General features: G+C 39.6%; 1 protein-coding gene and 1 long non-coding RNA gene across 3 annotated transcripts in view; one reads left to right on the top strand and one right to left on the bottom strand.

Annotated features, from left to right (window-relative positions):
* Positions 1-573: 573 nt before the first annotated feature.
* LOC113061786 (contactin-5) overlaps positions 574-23205 on the top strand; it is a 265848-nt gene continuing 243216 nt past the window's right edge. For both annotated transcript variants that reach the window (XM_026231223.1, XM_026231222.1), the window contains exon 1: positions 574-1024. The gene's annotated coding sequence lies outside the window, so the exon portion shown is untranslated. The remainder of the gene's footprint in view (positions 1025-23205) is intronic.
* Positions 21267-22934, bottom strand: LOC113061787 (uncharacterized). The gene is made up of 3 exons (XR_003278427.1): positions 22725-22934; positions 21834-21895; positions 21267-21504 (listed from the first exon to the last, which is right to left on the bottom strand). It is a non-coding gene; the product is annotated as an uncharacterized LOC113061787 (long non-coding RNA).

Raw genomic sequence — 23205 nt, 5'->3', positions numbered from 1 at the left:
ATATATATATATATATATATATATATATATATATATATATATATATATATATATATATATATATATATATATGCCTATATTAAAGGCAATACTCAGGCAATATAGCCTTCCCTAGATCAGAGTATTCTGAACTGCTTTGGTGGTCTAAGTTGTCTTTGTTGGCTGTTTTTTAGAAAGGTGTTTCTGTGCTTGGACAGGCTAGAAGAGCATCTAAAATCATTACGCTAACCGCAGTTTAAGCTGGTTTAAGCTGGTTTAAACTGTTCCCCCAGGGCAATTTATACAGTAGGCTACAAGAGATTTAAGTTTCAATATCGATTTTGTTTCAGTACCATTGCCGGTATTTTACTAAAATTAAAATGAATTGCTACATAAGAGGTTAATGGTACATCAACAGTTTTATACAAATACAATTGCGAGTACATAGAAATTAACATTTAGATATTCAGCCTTGGACATTTCTTCATAAATGCATTCTAAAACACCATGTGGCTTTTTTATTAGAATGAAGTATGCCGTTAGGTGTGCGCTCTCGCCTTTGCTCGTGGTTTTCTTTTTCTTCTTCTTCTTCTTTTTTTTTTTTTTTTTAGTTCAGGGCTGAGACGCGCTAGCTGCTTATAACAATCACTCACAGTCCGAGACTCCAGCACGCGCAGTGCAAGAAGTGAGACGCTCCGCCAGCCACATCCTCTCTCTCTGTTTCAAATCGCTTCAGCTGTAAGGGAGGGAGAGAGCCGTCTGAAGGAGGAATTGTAGGTGAGGTTTGGACCACAACCGGTGAGGTGGAGGAGATCGCGCGCCTCGCACACATTTGAAGGATGCGCTGCCGCGCGCAACGGCGCGTCCTGTAAAGATACAACGAGTTTGTGGGATTGGAGTGTCTGGGTTTCTTTCTCTATCCATGTTTTGGCTTTGTGCAAGAAAAGCTGTCACTATCTGACACTCCGTGAGCGCACAACATCACTTGACGGACGGAAGAAGAGGAAGGAGGAGTGGGCTGTTTCTCTTCTCGCGAACATCCAGAGTAAGTCGGTCTGATTTCTGCTGAACATGCTGCTTATCAGTATAATTGCAGCTGTGCTGAGAGTTTCATGTGTCCCACCTGAAGCCAGTTGAACGGTGATGATAAACTGTAAAAACACTGCAAGTGATAATTTACATCAATGCATCTGATCAGTATCGGTAAAATCTAGGGTTGCGCACGACCAGAAATAGTGGCATGTCTGCATTGTGAACATGCATGGATGTTCACCCAGATGTTTGGATAATCGCCTGGGTTTCCACGAATATGAAAAACCTGAAAAAAAGAGAAAAATAACATAAATAATTTGTTATTTCTAGCCACCTAGAAGTCTGGAAGTGAATGATACATTTTAAAATGCCTTTTCGTACGATTTTTTCTTTTTTAGTTAGTTATACTTGACTTTAAAATATTATGAGCAGTTTCTACAGTGTTATCAAGTAATTATGAAATTCACGGAAATCATTATTTAAAGGCTGTTTGGAAACCCCGAAGATGTCCATAATGTGGATGCATGCACCTGGTGGTACAGCATTTTTTTTTTTTTTTTTTTTTAAACTAAGTTGTTGAACTTTCTCACTTTGCAACAGTTTTGTTGTTTTGTTACTCTCACTTATAATTGTCAGATGACTGATGATATTGACCTGTTAAACTGAAGGCAATTCAGAGTGAGTTTATTTGCAAAAAAAAAATAAAATAAAAAAAATGGACACTAAAAAGACCGAGCTAGATTTATTGTCCATCAAGGAGAATGTTGGTTCATCAGATCAGTCAATGAAATGATGTGTGTGATGTGTGATTCTGAACATTTCTGATGTTTTCTTTCGGCCCCTGCAATATCTTTTTCTCACTTCAAAGTTATGCCTCAGACTGAAAATATGTCATGAAAATGTCCCATGAGCAAGCTCTGGAGAGTTTTCAGACTGAACTTTACTTTGATGTAAGCTCTTAGTATTTGCTCTTATATCTTGCTTTCAAATTTAAGACTTTTCCGTTCCCTGTACTGTTGTTGTCTGATATATTCTTTGTTTATAAGTATGTATATTGACTAAGATAACATTTAAGTGAACTGCGTTCATCTGTAATGCTGATAGTGTTCACAAGACAAAATATCTTCTCGAAGTAAATCACGTTTTCAATCGCAGTCATCTGATTTCCCTGGAACATATTAAGATCCATCAAGATATGTCTCCCTTGTACATTCATTTATCTTTTGTCTCGCATTAAATTAGTGTGTAACACTTTAATGAGGTTGTTTTTAACTTTGCAAGTAAATATGAAATCGGAGCACCCTGCTGTTTTGTGGGTACCAAGTTGATTAGATTCTCCTTTTCGCACACAGTAAGAACGTACAAAAGGCTTCTTCTGTTCATTGGGTACTTTGATTATAGTACCCGCAGAATTTATATCAGGCCCAGCCAAATACCAGACACTAAAGATCTTATGGGAAAAACAGTGTCTGCCTGGATTTGTCTGGGAGTCTGGTGGACATTATATTAGAGCTGTCATGTTTGCAAATTCTTAATACTACCTCTCTTTGCATTAGAAGATATTAATATGCTTTTCTTTCTCCATTTATTGACTCTTTCATCTTCTAAGCATTGCAGCAGGGTGCAATTAATGAAATTCAGTGGCCCTGCTGTGCTTTTATTTGTGTTTTGTCCACTAAGTTTTATTAGAGGATATGAATGAAATATTAATGAAAATGTGATCACATTCTTAAAATACCTAGCAATGAAGTAGTTGAAAATGGACTCTGGTTGAATTAATGTTGTTTTAACAAATACTTTCATTTGAAAACTGACAGTTATTGCAGTGTTTTTTGCAGGGGATATTTAGCTAACAATGCTATACTTTGAGTGTAAATGGATGTTTTGTATACGTTTTTTGTTAGAAGAGTAGGCGAACTTTATTTAGTGTAGAAATAAGTTTCACTGAGAACATGTCAGTAAATGTCATTAACAATTACAAATAAACAGCTCTGAATTAAAGGTGAAATTTTGAAGTAGAAAATCTGAAATAGTATTTTTTTATGTACTTCTAAAATGTTTACTTCCTTTCTTGTATCTAAAAAAGACATGGGTCAAAATCTCCTTTATTACAAATATTTCATATTATGAGAATAAATGTAAAGAATTTGGACAAACATGGAATGATGTGGCATGGTGTTCTAAACATCCCTGTGTGGCCACATGCGGTGCTCGCTGCAGCTCCTGTGCATGACCCGTTTGAGTAGTTACTTAGCAACACCTCAGACATTCAACTGGGTCAGACCTGCATTCAGGAGACTTAACACCGCAGACACACACTTGTTCACATGACCTGTTCACGTGGAGACTTCAAAGAGTCTTTTACAGAAACTTCATGTCAGGGTTTCTGTTGTTTTCCATGCCAATACTTTAAAGCAAATGGAAGTCGCTCTTTTCCGGTGAGACAGAAGTAACTCGCAGTGCAAAACATTGAAGATGCGGCGTGTGCCATAATGGCACATACCCTGTTATGAGCAAGGAAAATATAAAGCAAATGGAAATGCATTACCTCTCTGAAAATGTTGTTTGAAGAAGCTGTGTTTCTCCTTGGATCGATATTTCTATCTTTCCCTAAATGCAATATTTTACACTTCTTAAAACTTTGCTTATCTTTGAAACTGGCTTAAATTGGATAAATCTCCAAGAATCCAAATTCAAGAATAAATGTCCAAAGCATATTTCATCTCAAAATAAATAAAAAAAGCAAAATAAAAAGAAGGATGTCTCTCTAAAATAAACTGAAAAACACATTGTATAGTAATACTTTCAAATATACATTTTAATTACAGTTAATATATCAGGCTGCTGAAAATTAGGTTTAATTGTCATGAAAATATTCATATCATGTAGTACCTGTGAAAGTTCATAATATTGTTAAACAGTGAACATTTTCTAGTAAACAGTTGCAGTTTAAATGGAACATATATGTGTTCCTGTAGCTCAAGTGGCAATGCATTGCGTTAGCAAGCGCAATGTTGGGGGTTCGGATCCCAGGGAACACATGTTAGGAGAAAATTGTTAGTCTGAATGCAATGTAAGTCGCTTTGGATAAAAGCATCTGCTAAATTCATATATTTATTTAATTAGTAAACTCCTAATTTGCTGCTTATTAATAGTTAGTATGGTATTTGTTAAGGTTAGGTATTGGGTAGGATTAGGGATGTAGAATATGGTCATGCAGAATATGTTCTGTATAAGTACTAATATACAGCAAATATGTTAATAATAGGCATGCTAACAAGCCACTAGTTAATAGTGAGAATTGGTCCCTATTCTAAAGTGTTACCAAAAATCCTCTTGAAACAAGTTATTCAGTAGGAATCATTGTTTATTTATTAAATTTTCTCATAAAATATATAGCAAATTTGCAATCATGGCGTTGTTCTGAATATCAACATGACTGTAGTTACAGTGCCACTGCACTCATGCTTGTGTGATATTTCTTAATTTAAATGTGTCCGCAGTAAAAGGGAGAAAAAAAGAGTTTGAGCAGTGTTTTTTTTTTTTTTTTAATCAGAGCGATTTCAAAGCCGATGCAACTAATGCCTGTTACTAATTGCACTGTAGTGTTAACACCCACCACATTCATCCTACTTCTGGGTATTTCAGTCAAACACATAACAGCCACACAATTTGGTAACAAACAGGCACAGATGATTGCATGTACTGCATAATAATAACAAGCCGAAGAACAACTGCTTCCTTATGCACTGGATGACTGCAAATAACAAAAGTTTGATTGCACTTTATTTTATAGTACGTGTACTAACATGTACTTACAGTGTATTTATCTAAGAAAGTTCTGGTAACACAGGGTAACTATATGGGGTAGGGTTAGGTTTAGGGGTAGGTTCAGGGTTAGTACCTAGTTATTACATAGTTATTGTAATTACTATAATAAGTGCATAGTATGTACATGAGGAACAGGACTGTAAAATAAAGTGCTACCAAAAGTTTTAGCTGTGAAATATCTGTAAATAGATTATTTGGAGTACTTCTGTCATCATTAGTATGTGTTTTGCTGAAAACAACAACAACATCAACAAAAAAGACTTTTGCCTCGGGTATGTGCTGGAATAAAGGATACAGTTCTTGCACTTGCCTAAGTTCACTCTCTATTTGACACGAAACAACACATATACAAAACACACTGGACATAACTACTAGAATTGACTGTTCTAAGGCAATATGTGCTTTTTGAGCTATTAAATGTGAGGTCAGATGTGTCCATCTGCTCTGGGGTTCAGAGCCACTACTGGACACCATGCACTTTGATATAAATTACAGTGAAATGGTATTCAACTGATTTTAGCCTGTATCTCTGTGAGAGTTTATAGAGAGGCATCATATCAAGAGATATCATAAGATATCATGAGAATCAGCATATCATGAGAAAATGTGTCTTTCTGGCATGGACTCCATCTTGGTAGGTTGATTGGTGCGCATGGGCATCACTTCGTATTGAAATGTGGTAGGGGCAGTGTTGAAGCTGTTTGGAAGTGTGTGTGTGTGTGTGTGTGTGTGTGTGTGTGTGTGTGTGTGTGTGTGTGTGTGTGTGTGTGTGTGTGTGTGTGCGTGTATGTTTTGGCAAGATGTTCTGGTTGTGATTTTACCAGGACATTTAGTAGCTCATGAATATTAATGTTATAATCTGGATTAAAACGACATATTCAAGTGCCAGATCACCTCTCATTTTAATACCCACTAACAAAATGAAAACTCCTGTTCATCAATTGGAAATGCGTCTGTATTAGAAACATCCCTGCTGAAAGCTATTTTAAAAAAAAGTTGTGGAGACCAAATCAGCCATGACAAAGAGTAGTGGAGACATGTCCCTACCCCGAATGACGCCTGTGGTGATAGGCTATACCGTATTCTAGATATATAAAAAATTTAATTTGAACATATCCCTGCAGACAAAATCTATTAAAGTTAGTTTATTAACATAATATCAGCTCACTATATATGCATTAAAGTTCACACAGCAGTTTAATTTAGGTTTTAATTTCCATCACAGTTTGACATGGTCTGATGTCTCCATCTTAACATCTCACAGTTTTTTTAAATCCATTCTTACAGTATATAAGACATAATGGGTTTGCTTTAATACAACTTATATGTAGTCACATGGGTGACTGAGAGCTAGCTTTGTCAAAAGCCTTTACACTTTGGCACGAAGTTGATATGAAAAAAAAAAAAAATAGAAAAAGTAATATAACAGTCTTATAGCGGCAAATTTGATAACATTTGTTTCCCGGCAGTTTCCTGTGCTCATATCTGTATGTGGGTGTCTGCTTTGTAAATAGTACATGTACCTTGCGGTGACGTGGCTCTGCATGTGACAAATGGTCAACTGCACTTCTTGGTGAAACTGTTTTATTATAAAATGTAATAAAAGTTTGTATCTGAATATTTTAAACAGTTGTAATTAAATATCTTAAACTGGGTTTAAGTGAACTGAAATTTATTACATCTATATATACTTTATACTACTTATAGTAGTATACTTTATATATATATATATATATATATATATATATATATATATATATATATATATATATACTTTATTACTACTTTACTGTATATATATATATATATATATATATATATATATATATATATATATATATATATATATATATATATATTATTATTGTATATTATTGTATTACTAGGTCATGTTTTCTCCCTTTTTTCCAAACTGCGACAAACGCCAGTCTCCTTTCCCTGCAGAATGCAATATATCTGCTCAACCAATCACAGCACACCAACATTTCCTATTATAATAAATGTTGAAAACAGTTGTGCTGCTTAATTTTTATGCATAAACCATGATATACTTATATTTTTAGGTGAGTGATATATCAAGATTTATAAGAATCCAAATGTTCTGTTTTAGTATATTATTCTTATCTTATTTCAGTAGTTTTAATTAGTGAATTAACATATTATTAGGGATGCACAGATACCACTTTTTTCAGAATTCTTTTTTTGTACTCGCCATTACCTATTTTTTATATCATTTGTCATTTTTCACAAGTATTTGGTACTGAGACAAAATAATAATAATAATAATAATAGTAATAATAATAATAATAATAATAATAATAATAATAATAATAATAGGCAGAAGAAGAAGAAAAGAAGAATCATGTTAGTTGGCTTCATTTAGCAAACAAACATTTCCTTAGTTATTCCCACACTTCATTATACCTGTTAAAATGTATTGTATATTTTTTGCTACGTTCACTGTTCATTTTAATGGCACATTAGAGCTGCTCCTTTACAGCAGCTCAATACTGTAATCATAAAGCATTTTCTTAAAATAATGCAGGGAACCACTCGTTATACTTTATATGAGTATGAACGTACAATTTTGGTGATGTAATTTACGTCACGCGCACTGCACATGGACCCTCACGCATGAGTAAAAAACATAATTCTAAAGCAAGCTAAACATGTGCAGCATGCACACGTTTGCATTGGTGCAGAATGAGACAGATAAATAAAGCGTTTTTACAAGTACCGGAGCGCAGTATTGGGCACGATACCAGTATCGGTATTGGTACATCCCTATATATTATGACAATGTATATTGTCATTTAATCTTATAAAATTACTCAAAAAGTGACATAAGTTTTTGGTCATAATGCCCACCCAACCTAAAGGTTATTGACATGAAACAGCAGTCTAGAGTTCAGGGCTAATTGAAAGTGACAGCTGCACTGCGAAGCTTGAGGAAACTGTGTCTACATGCAGAGGGAAAACCAGCAGCGTTTCCTGAGATAAGATAATTGGACCTGGAGGGTTTTTCACTCACTGAGATATGTGTCTAATAAAATGAAAATGGACAAGTATGTTTGCAGAAATTCTCGCAGCAGGACTCTTAAGTAAAGATTTCAAAAAGAATGTCCTGGGCAGTTGCTTATGCTGTTGTTTATAATCCCTGCATTAGATGTATATTCTGCATTTTCAAGAAATCATAAATATATATATATATATATATATATATATATATATATATATATATATATATATATATATGCCCCTGCTTTTGAGAAATCATATGTGATATGTCATTAAAAATTTATTCGTAGCCTTACAGTTCTAGCGATATATTTAAATATATTGTTTGATATGAAACTGAAGTGTCTTATAATAGATATGACAGTCTGTGAGTTGCAGCATTAAATCTGTCAGTGTTGCAATAGGTTTTAGTCAGTCTGTGTCTGGTTAGTAGATCTGATTTTAATTTTCTGGACACACTGCACTATAGTATCCTGATTGAAGTGCAGTATGTGAGTATATATGTTAGTGAGTATACTCAATTTGAATAAAGTCATCTTTCAGCTGATGTGTCTTTCTTTTGCTGAGAAAGGGAACAACAATATTGATATACTCATCTTGGACATACTGTATACAAATGCTTAGGCAATAAAATATTCTGTATTATGATATTGAGTTATAGATTCAACCCGACACTGACCAGAGGCTTCAACAGTCAGCTCGGAGATACGAACTCCTGGGCAAATAATTAGACAGCTTGCCATTCAGACACATCAACCCTTTCCTGATGATGACCACAGGCCTCTTTATCAGAACTGTCACTCTCAGTTTTTAAACAGACATATGCATGGTCTTATTTCAAATGTTCCTTTCCCCATCTCTTTGCCTTGGTGAAGGTTCAGGCAAGAAATCATCTTTAACTGAACTCTGAATCTTTATTGTTTTCATCACAAAAGAGAACAAAAAGCAATGACATTTTTTGTCTACTCATTTTACTCATTCTTTTATTATCTCCACTGAGTAAATCTTCATTTCTGTATTATGGTTTGGCTTAACATCCTACATCTGCTGTGTGCCTGTGTTTGAAGACATCTTGACCTTGTCAAAATGATGTAAGTGTGTCTATTCTCGTATAGTAGCTTTTCAGTTCTTTTGGTTGCTTTTGTCTTGCTTGCCCATTTTAAAGATGTACATTAGCCTATATATATATATATATATATATATATATATATATATATATATATATATATATATATATATATATATATATATATATATATATATATATATATATATATTATATTTATTATTTTTTCCTGAGTTCATTTTGTTGTATAGATAGCTGTGAAAACAGCGATTTTCAACCTTGATCATGGAGCAGGATTAAGAAACACGTCTAACACTCTTACAAAGGTGTTAGTGACTTCATAAAAAGTGAATGATTTAATTTTATTAAAGAGGATACGCAAGTAGATAACTTCTGGGAACACGCTTAACACAACCATACAAACCCAATACTGGACACAGAACTCAGCAGGGCTTAAATAACTAGGTTTAACAAGGGGAGAACAGAAACAGGTTGGAGCTAATCAATTAACTAGGCAAACTGAAAACTAGGCCAAACGAAAGAAACAGTGCAAACTTAAGACCTACTGTAAATGTTTCACTTTTTATTGACATAAAAATGTGTCCACATTAGTTTAGCTGTATACATTTTTTTTTCTTTTTTTTTTTTTTTTACCGGGTTCCAGACTGGATAATTCTGAAAACGACACCCTTGTGTCTTCGCGTGTACAGCCAATCCATACATTTTGTTAAACGATGATGTAATCATCTTATGTCCTATGTCACGTAAAAGCAACAACAACAATGGCGGACTGCATGCTTGTGTTTGTGCTGCAGAAGCTACTGAGCCTATTAGCTTTACTAAAGCAAAATTGTCTCGTTGTTGTTGTTGTGTTAGGTTTCTATATAGCGTGAAAGGTTTATGCACATGCTCCAAGTCTTCTTCTTCATTTTTAGTGTATCTCTGTGGCAGAATTACAGTGCCACATACTGGTCTGGCATGTATACTATACTATTTTGAGTCTGTTTCAGTTCATGTGTATGCAGATGTTTTTTTGAGACAATGCTGTGTTTACAGATTTATTTATTTATTTAGATCAAGAACAACAAAATGATTGGAAAGTTAAAGCTCAGGCTTCTTGTGGATGTGGTCTTAGCCAATGGTCAAGCATACAAAATAAGTCCCTTTCTTTCCTGAAATGATGCTTTTGGCCACATGGTTTCTTAATCTGCTAGAATTGTTAGCTTGTGTCTCCCATAAATCATTTGGTGTATGAGAGAAATCAGTTCATTGTGTTATGATATTCATTTATTGATTGAGTTATTGATACTCGACTAAGGTAGAGTGAACCACAAGAATACTTGTGAAAGTAAAAATTCTTAAAATTGTATCTATAAAAGCATCTGTAAACGATTTAATAAAGATCAATGAAATATGAAAAGAGTAAACAGATGTAATTAAGTGCTCTGAACCATAAGGAAGCTCCCAGTGCTCATTTAGTGCACATTATGATCATTTTAAAGTAAGGATAGAACAAAGAGGATTTTAACTTGCTGGAAAGTAGGCTTACTTTTATACAAACATCTGAACTCCAAAATCTAAGTATAAGAGGCACTTTAAGGTCTAGGCTAACCTCTCTAACCATTCACATGGGAAACTGCATTGAAAAGTCACTCCATCTTCTGTCACTAACAGTTATTTCTAGGCAGAAGATGCCATGGAGGGGAGGTGAAACTGGTCTCTTGCCCAGAATTGCAGTTCACTTCATGACCTAATGATATTTGGCTTAGACTGTTGCATCCGCAGTGTCAGAGTCTCATGGCTTCAGCATATGTTAGCTTGTTGTATGATAAATCCCAGAGAGGATACTGTATTGGGCTTGTCGAGTCATGTTTTTATTTTGTTTTTGTTTCAGATAAAAATAGCATCCTACTCAGTTGAGCACATAAGATTTTCATGCATGTTTAAGAATGTACTGTATGTGCATCGTTTGGCATTTCCATCCAGCATTTTTCTATGCGATGGAAACATAGCTACTGTAACATCTGTAACCAAATATGCAATGCCTCCTTTAATATTACATTGTTGTTCAAATCAAGATGTATGATGTCCTCCTTACATTTTACTTATGTAATATGATGTGATTTAAGGTTAAACAGCATATTAAATGAGAAAACCAGAATGAAGGCAGGTAGTTTGATGGGTGGAATTAAAATGAGTGATTTAGAATCAGAGCATCATTCAAACAGGAGGTCAAAGTTTATATGATCGGCAGTCAAACCTGCGTATAGATGAAATGATTACACATTTGCCAGCACACAAAAAAACTAAAAACAAAAAAAAAAACTGTCAATTTATGTTGCGATAACAGCACCTCTCAACTTTCTTTGTGGATCAAATTTAAGAAACACTAATCTAACACACTTGCATATGTGTTAGTGACTCCTCAAAGTGCATGATTTTACAATGTTCTGCTTTTTATTGCAAAAAAAAATAAAAAATAAAAAAAGGATGCCACTTTGCCAGTGTTCAGAAACACAACATTTGTCCATTTCCTTTCTGAATAGATGCCTTTGGCTCCACAGATATGACAGTTTCTTAATCTGTTAGAATTGTTGGTTTGATGAACGAGACCTCGAAAGTTCAAAGTTTCTCTGATTGGCTTCAACAGTTAACTCCTACTTGTAGATGACATAACTATACAATAACACCAGCAAAAGTTTCTCTATTTACTGCCTTTCATTTATTGGCTCATTAGAAATTCATGCCTCTACCTGCATTTCTAAAATTTCTAGAGTTTCCAGTAAAAATTAACATTAGATGCAATAACTTTTATTATTTTTAACACAAATTATGATTTACAGTGCCAGACTTATTAAGAAAGCCAATTTGCACTATAATATGTTGTCTATAAAACAATTTTATCATGCTACAAGATTTGAAAATTAATACATTTAAATGTTAGCGTCACATATACAGCTTGAGCCTGGGTTGAAAGTAACAGTGTTCAGTAGATGCTTCACCAGTGACATTTCTTTTTTCTAACATTAAGTGGTCATCATATGAAATCCATGTCTTAGGTGTTTTTCCATAAAACAAAGTTGTCAACTTCCTGGTTGCATACTTTGAGATGAATGGGAAAACTAAGTTTTCTGATCATTTTGAAAGTTCTTGCATCCAAAAGGATATTTGTTATGATAAAGGTAATTAAGACAACATTTTTGGAGTAAAATAAAGAAGGTAAGGGTCAATTTTACACCCCCACCATTAATTTCAATGCAGCATATTCACAATACTCAGCTCTGTTCTGCATTTGAGCAAATCTGTCTCACCCAACATGATTGATTCACCCAATTTCCCCCTTTCCATGGTGGCATTCAGGTTACCATGCTCCCATTATGCATATAATTCACAAATAGCCACAGGCAGTCGTTACAATGCCAAGAAGAACACGTACAAAAAAATAATAATATTCACAAGATACATCACATTTAATTGTATCTCTTTTCAGTGGAGCAATGTCATGAAGGACAGAAAGATTTTGTATACATCCCAAATAAGACAATCAGATCTAGGTAAAGATATATAAAAGCTCACTGATATATCGAGATCTAGACTCCATCCATTTTGACTGCATCGGGTCAGTTTTGCACTCCACTTCACAGCACGATGGGGAAAAAAAGAATACTCTCGGTATGATTTCAAATTATTTCCCGCTTGGTGGCACCTTAAATTGACTCCTGGTAATAACGCAGAGGTTTAGCTATTTGACTGTTGGCCCAAGTAATTTGGTTTGCATAAAATATTAGGAGCACGTTTGCAAAATGCTATGTGAACATGTCTCCCTTGTTTGCATTTATAGTGAAACTCTTCAACCTCAACAGATTCAGACCTCATTGAAGCACTTTGTTTACGGAGGCCTTCAAGTCTAATCAGTTTTAATTATTTTTAACTGGTCATACTGGGAGATGTCAGCATGGGGTACATTACAGCACGGAGGCAGTCATCTGTTCGATGGTAAATGGCTGTACACCAGAGCCCTGTTTTAAAGGGAAGCACGAAAAGTTTTCGCATATGTTGGTTTGTGGAAAGATATGGCTCCCAATTTAATGTAACTTTTGGTGTCAACCAATTGCTCAATATGACATACTGTTGTATAATCGAAAATGTATTTGCACAGGTTTGGAAAACTCACAGGTAGCTAGCTAGATAGGTGCATTTCCTTTATACATTTAAGCGTTTGGTGGATGCTTTTATCCAAAGCAACTTCATTAAAGTTATAGATTTTTTACTGCTCCTGCTTTTCCTGCACATCAGGACCTTTGCATTGCCTCTGAATAATGGTTTCATGCATGATGCCCGCTATTTGTAATATTATCTCGATAACTTGCTGTTATTCAGATTATGAAAACACAATATTTGCATTTCCCCCCCTACATTTTAAGACACTGATTGGGGGGGGGGGTGATCTAAAGTAATTTTTTCAGATGCTTTGCTATAGCTATAGCCATGTAAATTAATCTTAATTATACTATAAACTGCCTTTTTAATTAATCTGTAAGCAATTCATTTACAAAATAATTTTTAAGATTTAAAGATGTTTTTAGTTGTATTTTTATACGTAGATAGTATTCTAGCTTTTTAATACTATTGTTTTATTTGTACATTCTGTATATGATGAATATTCCAGTAATGCTAATTAATGGAATGTGTTAGTGAAAAACAGTGGAAAGCAGACCTTGTCATTTTTAACAACATTTAGTTGTTTAGTCTCTTTCCGAACAAATGCAGTGTGCAGTATCTGTATGTCCTTCACAAAATTGAACAAATACCATCAGTGCTGAAAAAAGGATGTATAAAATACAAAATTTTTATAGCTATATTTAAAATTTTGTCCTACATTCATCAGTGCACTCAAAAAAATAAATCGTTGGTCTAACTTAATATAATTATGACACCTATTTCCACACATTTGAATGGTGTTGTCTCAACTTAATTTAGGCAAATGGAACCCAAGAGCAAAATTCATTTTGAACCAACAAGATCAAATCATTTTCATTTGAATCATATTATCGTATTTATCTATAAACTATTTAATCTTGTTGAGCCAATTAATCTTAATCACTTAATTTAGAAAACCAGAAATATTGTGTCAACTACTATCGTTAAGTTAATTGTACAACTTTATTTACATCAAACAAATGTTTAATTGTTGACATGTCTATCAAAATGTAATTTACTGCACAAATAAAATGTTCTCAATGTGAATGTCAAAAGTTTCTCTTTATTCTTATTTCAAGGCAAATTTTCAGGTAAAAAAATACAAAAAAAAATCATCCAAGATGAACAACATTATATTTCAATGTATATGCACAGCTAATACCTTCTTGAGTCAAGATTTAGTCTTTTGAGAATACACACATAAGGTAACTTACTCCAACATCTTGTTCTTAAGGGCTGGTACCTTTAGTGAAAGTTTTTGTCCATCCAAGATAAAGAACACTTTCTGGATGACCTCAAATGTAGCCTTGAGTTCTTGTGGGTAGCTGAGGTTCAAGGCGTAAGTAAGTCCAAACAGCATGGCCACTGCTACACGTTCTTCAAAGAGCAGAGAACCTCGGTCCCTTCAATCAGGATACCAACGTACACAGGTTTATCCCCTGGTTGGTGTCTATGAATTGGACGATGTAGATCCCCATTACCATCTGCTCTATGGCTTCTTTAGAATTCATCCAGTCGCAATCCTGGGCAAGACAAATAAAATGTGGTAAAATTGGACTACTGTAAAATAAAAATTAATAAGAACAATTAATAAGAACAAATAATCAAACTACAAGCAACATTACAAATAAATACAATAGAAGATTCAAATAAAATAAACAGTGCTTTTCAGTTTTTTTCAGGTATCTAACAGTAGCTTTTTTTAGTGAAAGTGAAAAGTGAAGTGACATTCAGCCAAGTATGGTGACCCATACTCAGAATTTGAGCTCTGCATTTAACCCATCCGAAATGCGCACACACACAGAGCAGTGAAGACACACACAGGCAGTGAGAATAGTTTTTTTGACGATCCAGTACATATTGTTACACATACAATGTCTTTCTCTTTTAATAAAACTTCACTTAAGACATAACAGACTATGTTTGCTAGGTGTAATGAAGGTTCAATCAGAGTAGAGGAAGGAGACCAGAGTCGGCGTACGGGGCTCGTGAGAGGCTTTATTCCAAAAACCAAAACAAAACAAATAAACAAACAAACAAGCGCGGCAGGTGCGCGCACTTTCTAACAGCACTTCGGCCACGGATACTGCGTCTGGTTTGCTCGATCGCTCTCCAGCTTCCTGCGCTCACGAGTCCCCGTCTCTCTCCCCTTTCGCCGGCTGTCGCGCTCCTTAAATGCGAGTTCCCCACGCCAATCACTGAAACGAGATCCAGGTGTTACTTGTTTCTCACCTGAACCACTTATCGCCGCTCGTCTCTTCACTCGCTCTCCCGTTGCAGACTTCGCTAAACCACGCCTCCGCCACATACCCCCACCGCCCGACTCAGGCCGGGGAGCCATCCGGCCTGCAGCCCCCCCCCCCCCCCCCATTCCTGGAGAGGAAATCGGCCACAGCCATCTGCGCCCCCGGCCTGTGAATCACCTTGAACTTAAATGGCTGTAAAGCTAGATACCAACGGGTGATTCGCGCGTTGGTATCCTTCATGCGGTGGAGCCACTGGAGGGGCGCGTGGTCCGAGCAGAGGGTGAACTCCCGTCCCAGGAGGTAGTAACGAAGGGTGAGAACCGCCCACCTGATGGCCAAACACTCCTTCTCTATGGTGCTGTACTTAGTCTCTCTCTTGGAGAGCTTCCGACTAATGTACAGCACCGGGCGGTCTTCCCCCCCCACCTCCTGGGACAGGACCGCGCCCAGCCCCCTGTCCGATGCGTCGGTCTGCAAAAAAAAGGGGAGAGCAAAGTTAGGAGAGTGCAGGAGCGGCCCGCCACACAGGGCCGCTTTAACTCGGGTAAAGGCCCGTTGGCACGGCTCCGTCCACTGGACCGTATCTGGTACCTCCTTTTTAGTGAGGTCAGTCAACGGGCTGGTGAGGTCCGAATAATGAGGAATAAACCTCCTGTAATATCCCGCCAGCCCCAAGAACTGCCTCACCTCCCTTTTGGTCTTGGGCCTGGGACAGGTTGCAATTGCTGCCGTCTTATCAATTTGGGGACGCACCTGCCCGTGGCCCAAGTGGAAGCCCAGATACTTTACCTCCACCCGCCCAACTGCGCACTTCTTCGGGTTGGCCGTTAGCCCCGCCCGTCTCAGCGCCCTGAGGACCGCCCTCACATGCTCCATATGCCGCTGCCAGTCCCCACTATAGATGATAATATCATCCAGGTAGGCGGCGGCATATGCAGCATGGGGCCGCAGCACTCGATCCATGAGGCGCTGAAACGTAGCCGGGGCCCCGAACAAGCCGAACGGAAGCGTAACAAATTGGTGTAATCCAAACGGCGTGGTGAAGGCGGTCTTTTCTTTGGAAATGGGAGATAAGGGGATCTGCCAATAACCTTTGGTTAAGTCCAATGTCGAATAAAAACGAGCCGTGCCTAACCGATCGAGCAACTCGTCAATCCGCGGCATTGGATAAGCATCAAATTTGGAAATTGCATTCACCCTGCGATAGTCTACACAGAACCGTATCGAGCCGTCCGTTTTGGGCACCAAAACTATCGGGCTCGCCCAATCGCTGTGTGACTCCTCGATTACTCCCATCCCCAGCATAGCCTCTAATTCGGTCTGAACTACCTTTTTTTTGTGTTCAGGCAATCTATATGGCCGGCTGCGAATTACGACTCCCGGCTCTGTCTCAATGTGGTGCTGAATCAGGTCCGTACGGCCGGGTAGGGGCGAAAACACGTCTGCAAATTCTACCTGCAACTGCGCGATGTCAGTGAGCTGCGAGGGCGAGAGGTGGTCCCCTCCTAGAGCCAGTGCGAGGGGTTTTCCTTTAATAATCGCCTCTGGCCCGAGATCATCCTCCCCACTCACTACCGTCGCTAGCAACACTGACTCCTCCCCGCTCCATTTTTTAAGGAGGTTGAGGTGGTAGATTTGCCGTGAGTCGCCTCTATCTGTCCGTATTACCTCATAATTGAGATCTCCTATCCGCCGTGTGACCTCAAATGGTCCTTGCCACTTGGCTAACAATTTGGAGCTAGAGGTTGGCAGTAAAACGAGCACTTTATCTCCCGGTGCAAATTCTCGTAGCTTAGTTCCCCGGTTATATAGCTGGCTTTGTCTGCCCTGGGCCTGAAGCAAATTCTCCATAGAGAGCCGCCCCAGTGTATGGAGTTTTGCGCGCAGGTCCAGGACATATTGAATTTCATTTTTGCTATCCGAGTGTCCGTCCTCCCAAGTTTCTCTCAGGACGTCTAGCACCCCCCTGGGCTGACGTCCATAGAGAAGCTCGAAGGGGGAAAACCCCGTGGAGGCTTGGGGGACTTCGCGCACAGCAAATAAGAGGGGTTCTAGCCAACGGTCCCAATTTTTCGCGTCTTCATGTACGAATTTCCGGATCATGGTTTTTAATGTGCGATTAAACCGTTCGACCAGACCGTCCGTTTGTGGGTGATAGACGCTGGTACGCACCGCTTTAATGCCCAATAATCCGTATAATTCGTTTAACGTGCGCGACATAAACGCGGTGCCCTGGTCCGTGAGAATCTCTTTTGGGATTCCCACGCGGGAGATTAAACGAAACAAGGCATCCGCCACACTTTTGGCTGAGATGTTGCGGAGCGCCACTGCTTCTGGATACCGTGTCGCGTAATCCACTAAGACTAACGCGAAACGGTGTCCCCGTGCGGATCGCTCTAACGGCCCGATCAGGTCCATACCAATTCGCTCGAAGGGGACCTGCACTAGAGGAATAGGGCGCAAAGGCGCTTTTGGAACGGCCGGTGGGTTTACCAGCTGACATTCCCGACAAGACGCGCACCACCTGCGCACGTTCTCGTGAATGCCCGGCCAAAAGAATCGGGTCGTTAGACGATTTAGTGTTGCTGCTACTCCTAAGTGCCCTGCCATAGGATTACAATGCGCCGTCCGGAAAAGCATTTCCCGACGGCTCCGCGGTACTAACAGCTGGGTTGTATCTTCATTTGTCTGAGCGTCGTGGGTCACTCGATACAACCTGTCTTTAATAACGGCAAAATACGGGTGGGATAGCGGACGCTCAGGGTGGAGGACCCGCCCATCGATCGAGCGGACCTGCTCGAAGGCATGCTTCAGCGTCTCGTCCTGGGATTGTTCCAGGGGAAAGTCATCGCGGCCGGCAAGGTTTAGCCTCGCCATGCCACTCGGTTCCCCTGAGACCGCCCCGCTAGGCCCCGGGACAGATTCTCCCACCTGAGCGCTCGCCCCGCCCCCCGGCTGGTTCTTTCCCCCGACGGCACCCGCTGTCAAACACCCTAGTAAATGCTGAAATGCTGGCCAATTCGTCCCCAAAATTAGCGGATGCCGGAGGCGCGGACTAACGGCCACCTCCACACTATGCTTATGGCCCCGAAATTTAATACCTATGGCTTTTAATGGATATTCCCTTATATCCCCGTGCACACACCTCACCTTAACCATGCGGCCCGTATCCAATGCCGCGGATTGTATCAGGCTTTGATGGATGGAGGTCTGGTTACAACCTGAATCCACCAGAGCCTGATAAGTACCCCCCTTAATACTCACGGGTATTTGGTACAGCCCGGCTTGATCGGGGGCAGCCTGCGGGTCGTCCGGGATCCGGACCAGTGTCCCCACCTCCATCATCGGGCACCTGTCCACAAAGTGGCCCGGATCCCCGCAACGCCAGCAGGCTGGCCCGGGTCTCCCCGCTGCCCTAGTGGCGGGAAGTGGCTCAGGGGATTGACGTGGGGAAGCAGCCGGAGTGTCTTCACTCCCCCGTCGCTGGGGAGCGGCCATCCCTCGTGCGGGACCTCGGGCCCCGGCCGCAGGCTCCATCGCCACCCTCCAGCGGGGCGCAGCCCTCGGTGGCCCCACCCAACGGGACCTAGGGAGAGGGAGAGATTTCGGAGTGGGGGGGGAGGGGGAAACAGAGAGAGAGAGAGAGACAGCAGGGAGGGGCTCGCCGACCCCGGAGCACGCCGCCAGCTGATCCTCCGCCAGTTGGATGGCCAGATCCAGCGACGCCGGGCGGTGGCACTGGACCCACTGGGCGGACTTCTTTGGAAGGCGGGAGATGAACTGCTCCAGTACCACCGCGTTGATGATGGATTCGGCATCGCCGTCCCCGGCCAACAGCCATTTGCGGCACGAGTCCCGGAGCTGCTGCGCCAACACAAAGGGTCGGCCCGCCTCGGCCAGCTCCAGTGACCGGAAGCGCTGGCGATGTTGTTCTGGGCTGAGGCCCACCCTCTGGAGGATGGCTCGTCTGAGGTCGGCGTAGACCAGGAGGTTCGGGACGGGTAGTTGTTGGGCCGCCTTCTGGGCCTCCCCCGACAGCAGAGGGATCACCCGTACGGGCCAGCTGTCCACCGGCCACCCACACGCCTCCGCAGTCCGCTCGAACAAGTCAAGGAAAGCCTCCGGGTCGTCAGTGGGTCCCATCTTGGGGAGTGGCATGTGAGGGGGCGGGGCGCTGGGGGAGGCCGTCCCCGTCCGAGCCTCCCGGTCCAGCAAGCTCCGGACCAGCTCGCGGTCCTCCTGCTGGGCCCGCATCATCGCCTGGAACCGGTGGTCTTGGTCGGCCCGCAGGTCCAGCAGGGCCTGGTGGTGTTCTTGGTGCAGGCCCGCGAGCGATGATATGATGTCCGCAAATGGCGAGGCTGATGTAGCTGACGGAGTCTGCATGGCGAACGCTCTCCTTCCTCCCGGGTTTCGGCACCAGTGTAATGAAGGTTCAATCAGAGTAGAGGAAGGAGACCAGAGTCGGCGTACGGGGCTCGTGAGAGGCTTTATTCCAAAAACCAAAACAAAACAAATAAACAAACAAACAAGCGCGGCAGGTGCGCGCACTTTCTAACAGCACTTCGGCCACGGATACTGCGTCTGGTTTGCTCGATCGCTCTCCAGCTTCCTGCGCTCACGAGTCCCCGTCTCTCTCCCCTTTCGCCGGCTGTCGCGCTCCTTAAATGCGAGTTCCCCACGCCAATCACTGAAACGAGATCCAGGTGTTACTTGTTTCTCACCTGAACCACTTATCGCCGCTCGTCTCTTCACTCGCTCTCCCGTTGCAGACTTCGCTAAACCACGCCTCCGCCACACTAGGATACTCACCAAGACAGTCATGTTGATATAATTTTTGTACGAATTTGGCCTCTGAAGCACAAGACTTGAAAGAGAACTCAGTATTTGCACGTTTTCTGGAAAAAAAAAAAACATGTGGGCGCTTTGGATGAGCACACTCACAAATCATCTCACAGTTCTCTTTTGCGTCTTGCTCTTGAATGTTTAAGTTAGCAAGGCTTAAATGAGTTTTGTTTACACAAAGATAGCAACAGCGTTCATGACTAGACGTTAGAGCAGCATACGGCACTCGCATCATTAGAGGTGGACCGCGGTTCAAGTGCATGCCGAACCGTAAGTAGAGAATTGTACGGTTAGATTTTAATGTAAACATAAAAGTGAAGAAGAGAAAAGCAGTTGCTTACATTGTACTCCTTGAACAGCTGTAGATGGTCCTCCTTTATGTATACACACAGTGCTTTTTGAGGATGCATTCTCTTTCCATGTCTACGCTGTTGTTCTGTAAAAAAAAAAAAAAACATTGATTATTTGACAATATCATATCGATAACCAAGTATAACAGGACATACAATCTATATGAAAGTTCAACTAATAATAAAAATTATATCATTAATTACTCACCCTCATGTCATGCTCGAAGACATTCGTTCATCTTTGGATCACAAATAATTTTTTTTTTTTTATGAATTCTGAAAGTTTTCTGTCCCTCCATAAACAGCTATGCAACTGAGACTTTGATACTTCAAAAAGTACATAAAGAGATCATAAAACGAATCCATATAAATTGAGCGGTTTAGTCACATTTCTCTGAAGACTCGCTTTATATTATGAACAGATTTAGATTTGCAATTTATTCACATATAAACATTCATCAACTCGCACATCAGTTGTGGTGAACGGAAGCATAAGCATGTTTGTTTGTCATGCGAGAACCAATGAGGTTCATTCTCGTTACACAGCACGTCTGAGCTTCTGTTTTTGGGCATCAATCAGGTTCAGTTGACCTTCCGTTGATGTTTGCTGATCAATGTTTATATTCAAGTAAAAACCTAAATTAAATCTGTTCATCATACATTCGAACATCGAACTTATTAAAACATCAAAGTCTCAGTTGTGTCGCTGTTCATGAAAGGACAGAAATCTTTCAGAAATCATCAAAAAGATCTTCATTTGTGTTCCAAAGATGAACGAAAGTCTTCCGGATTTGGGACGACATGAGGGTAAGTAATTAATGACATCATTTTCATTTTTGGCTGAACTAACCCTTTAAGAACATCACTAATACAGCTTACCACATGAAAAAGTTTACTAAAACCCAAGCATGGGATGCTGTTTATTGCTCTTGTAAACCTGTAAAATAAAAATAAAAATATAAAAATCATTTTTACATAAATTTGCAGTGTTCTCATCTTTACCTGAACAGAGAAATCTCCTACAGATTGCTCAGCAGCAGTCGCCTGAATGAAATGGCTAATTTCATAACTGAAACAATATAGTAAAATAACTATCAAATTGTATGAAATCAGAAAATTACATTATCCATTCGTATGTTGGTTATGAAAACATTAGGTATTTCCAAGCACACACTAATAAAACACTTTAAACTTTCCTTTATTTTATTACAGTAATAATGAGCCATTTTTCTAAACCCATTTAAGAACATACTTAATACAACTTACCATGTGAAAAAGTAGACTATAACCCAAGTATAGGATATCATTTAATGAGCTCTTGTAAAAACCTGTAAAATAAAACAATGTTTACATAAATTTGCAGTGTACTTGTATTTACCTGTACAGATGTTTCACCTATTACATGCTCAGCAACAGTAAAACTATAATATATACAAACACAAAACAATTCTGAAGAAAACGGGCGATCCTGCTCTACCGACGAAACCGAGGCTGATTTTCCCATGCAATATGCATTATAACTGAAATCAATATAAAATGTAAATGCTGCCCGGAAGGGAAGTTTCGATCATTATATTTCATACAAACAAATATCAAATTGTCTTTAAATCATTCTCATTCAATTACAGCAACTGTAACAATAATACAACGTATTACAACGCGTGCACCCTAATCCTGTGCGATCATAGTCAAACGACACATGCCTAGTACGCATGTGCTCTATACTGTATTCCACGCCGCCTGGCTGCTAGTTGATTAACATCAAGCATATAATTGTATTGACATCATTGTTTGTTAATTCGTTTTTACATTAATTCGCAGTCTTCTCATCTTTACTTGTACAGAAGCATCACTTAACAGTACGCTCAACAACAGTAGCCCGAGTACGTTAACTGAAACAATCTAGTAAAATAACGCTTGCAACAGGAATTAGAACTAAGCAACTACCGCATTAATGTTAAATTATGTACATACATGCAGGCGTTTATATCGATTTACTATGTTTTTATCGAGTATGAACATGTGACTAATAGAGTAATTCAAATAATCCAATAAGCTGTCAAATATCCGCTTAATGTTGAATTCTGACTGATTTAAATAGTTTTACTCTCTATCAGCACAATGCAGACAAAAAAAATAAAGGATTTTTGAACTTACCAATTCTACAGCATTCCACCATGGACTGGACTCCACCACATAATGGCGCCCGCGATAACTGACGAGGTCACGTGGATTTCCTGTCATTAGCGCATGCGCAAAAGTAGTAGTTTGACTTGAATCATTATTTTTTGTTGTTTCGACACAAATGAATTGAGCTCTTTTAAGGTTGTATGGATTTAGTTCAGACTGATTTAAAATAATTGTGTACATCCCTTAAACTGATTAATTTAATTTGTTTCAAAATGCTCTATTTATTTTTATCGAACAACACCCAGATTTCATCACGATTGCTCAGTTCAACTCTTGGCGTAAGTGTGGTGTTTGGGCGAGGATACCGGTGCTGTGCTGTCACATGCATTCGATGTCAGTGATGATAATGGTGCTTGCGGACCGTCTGGCTGTGAATGGGCTCCTCCACTTTTCTCTCTTGATTTCATGTGACAGAGAAGCGACCTTATCTGGACAGGCTGTGTTAAAG

The sequence above is a fragment of the Carassius auratus genome, chromosome 43, assembly GCF_003368295.1.
Source record: "Carassius auratus strain Wakin chromosome 43, ASM336829v1, whole genome shotgun sequence".
Lineage (NCBI taxonomy): Eukaryota > Metazoa > Chordata > Actinopteri > Cypriniformes > Cyprinidae > Carassius > Carassius auratus.
This window is presented reverse-complemented; position numbering and strand designations above follow the sequence as displayed.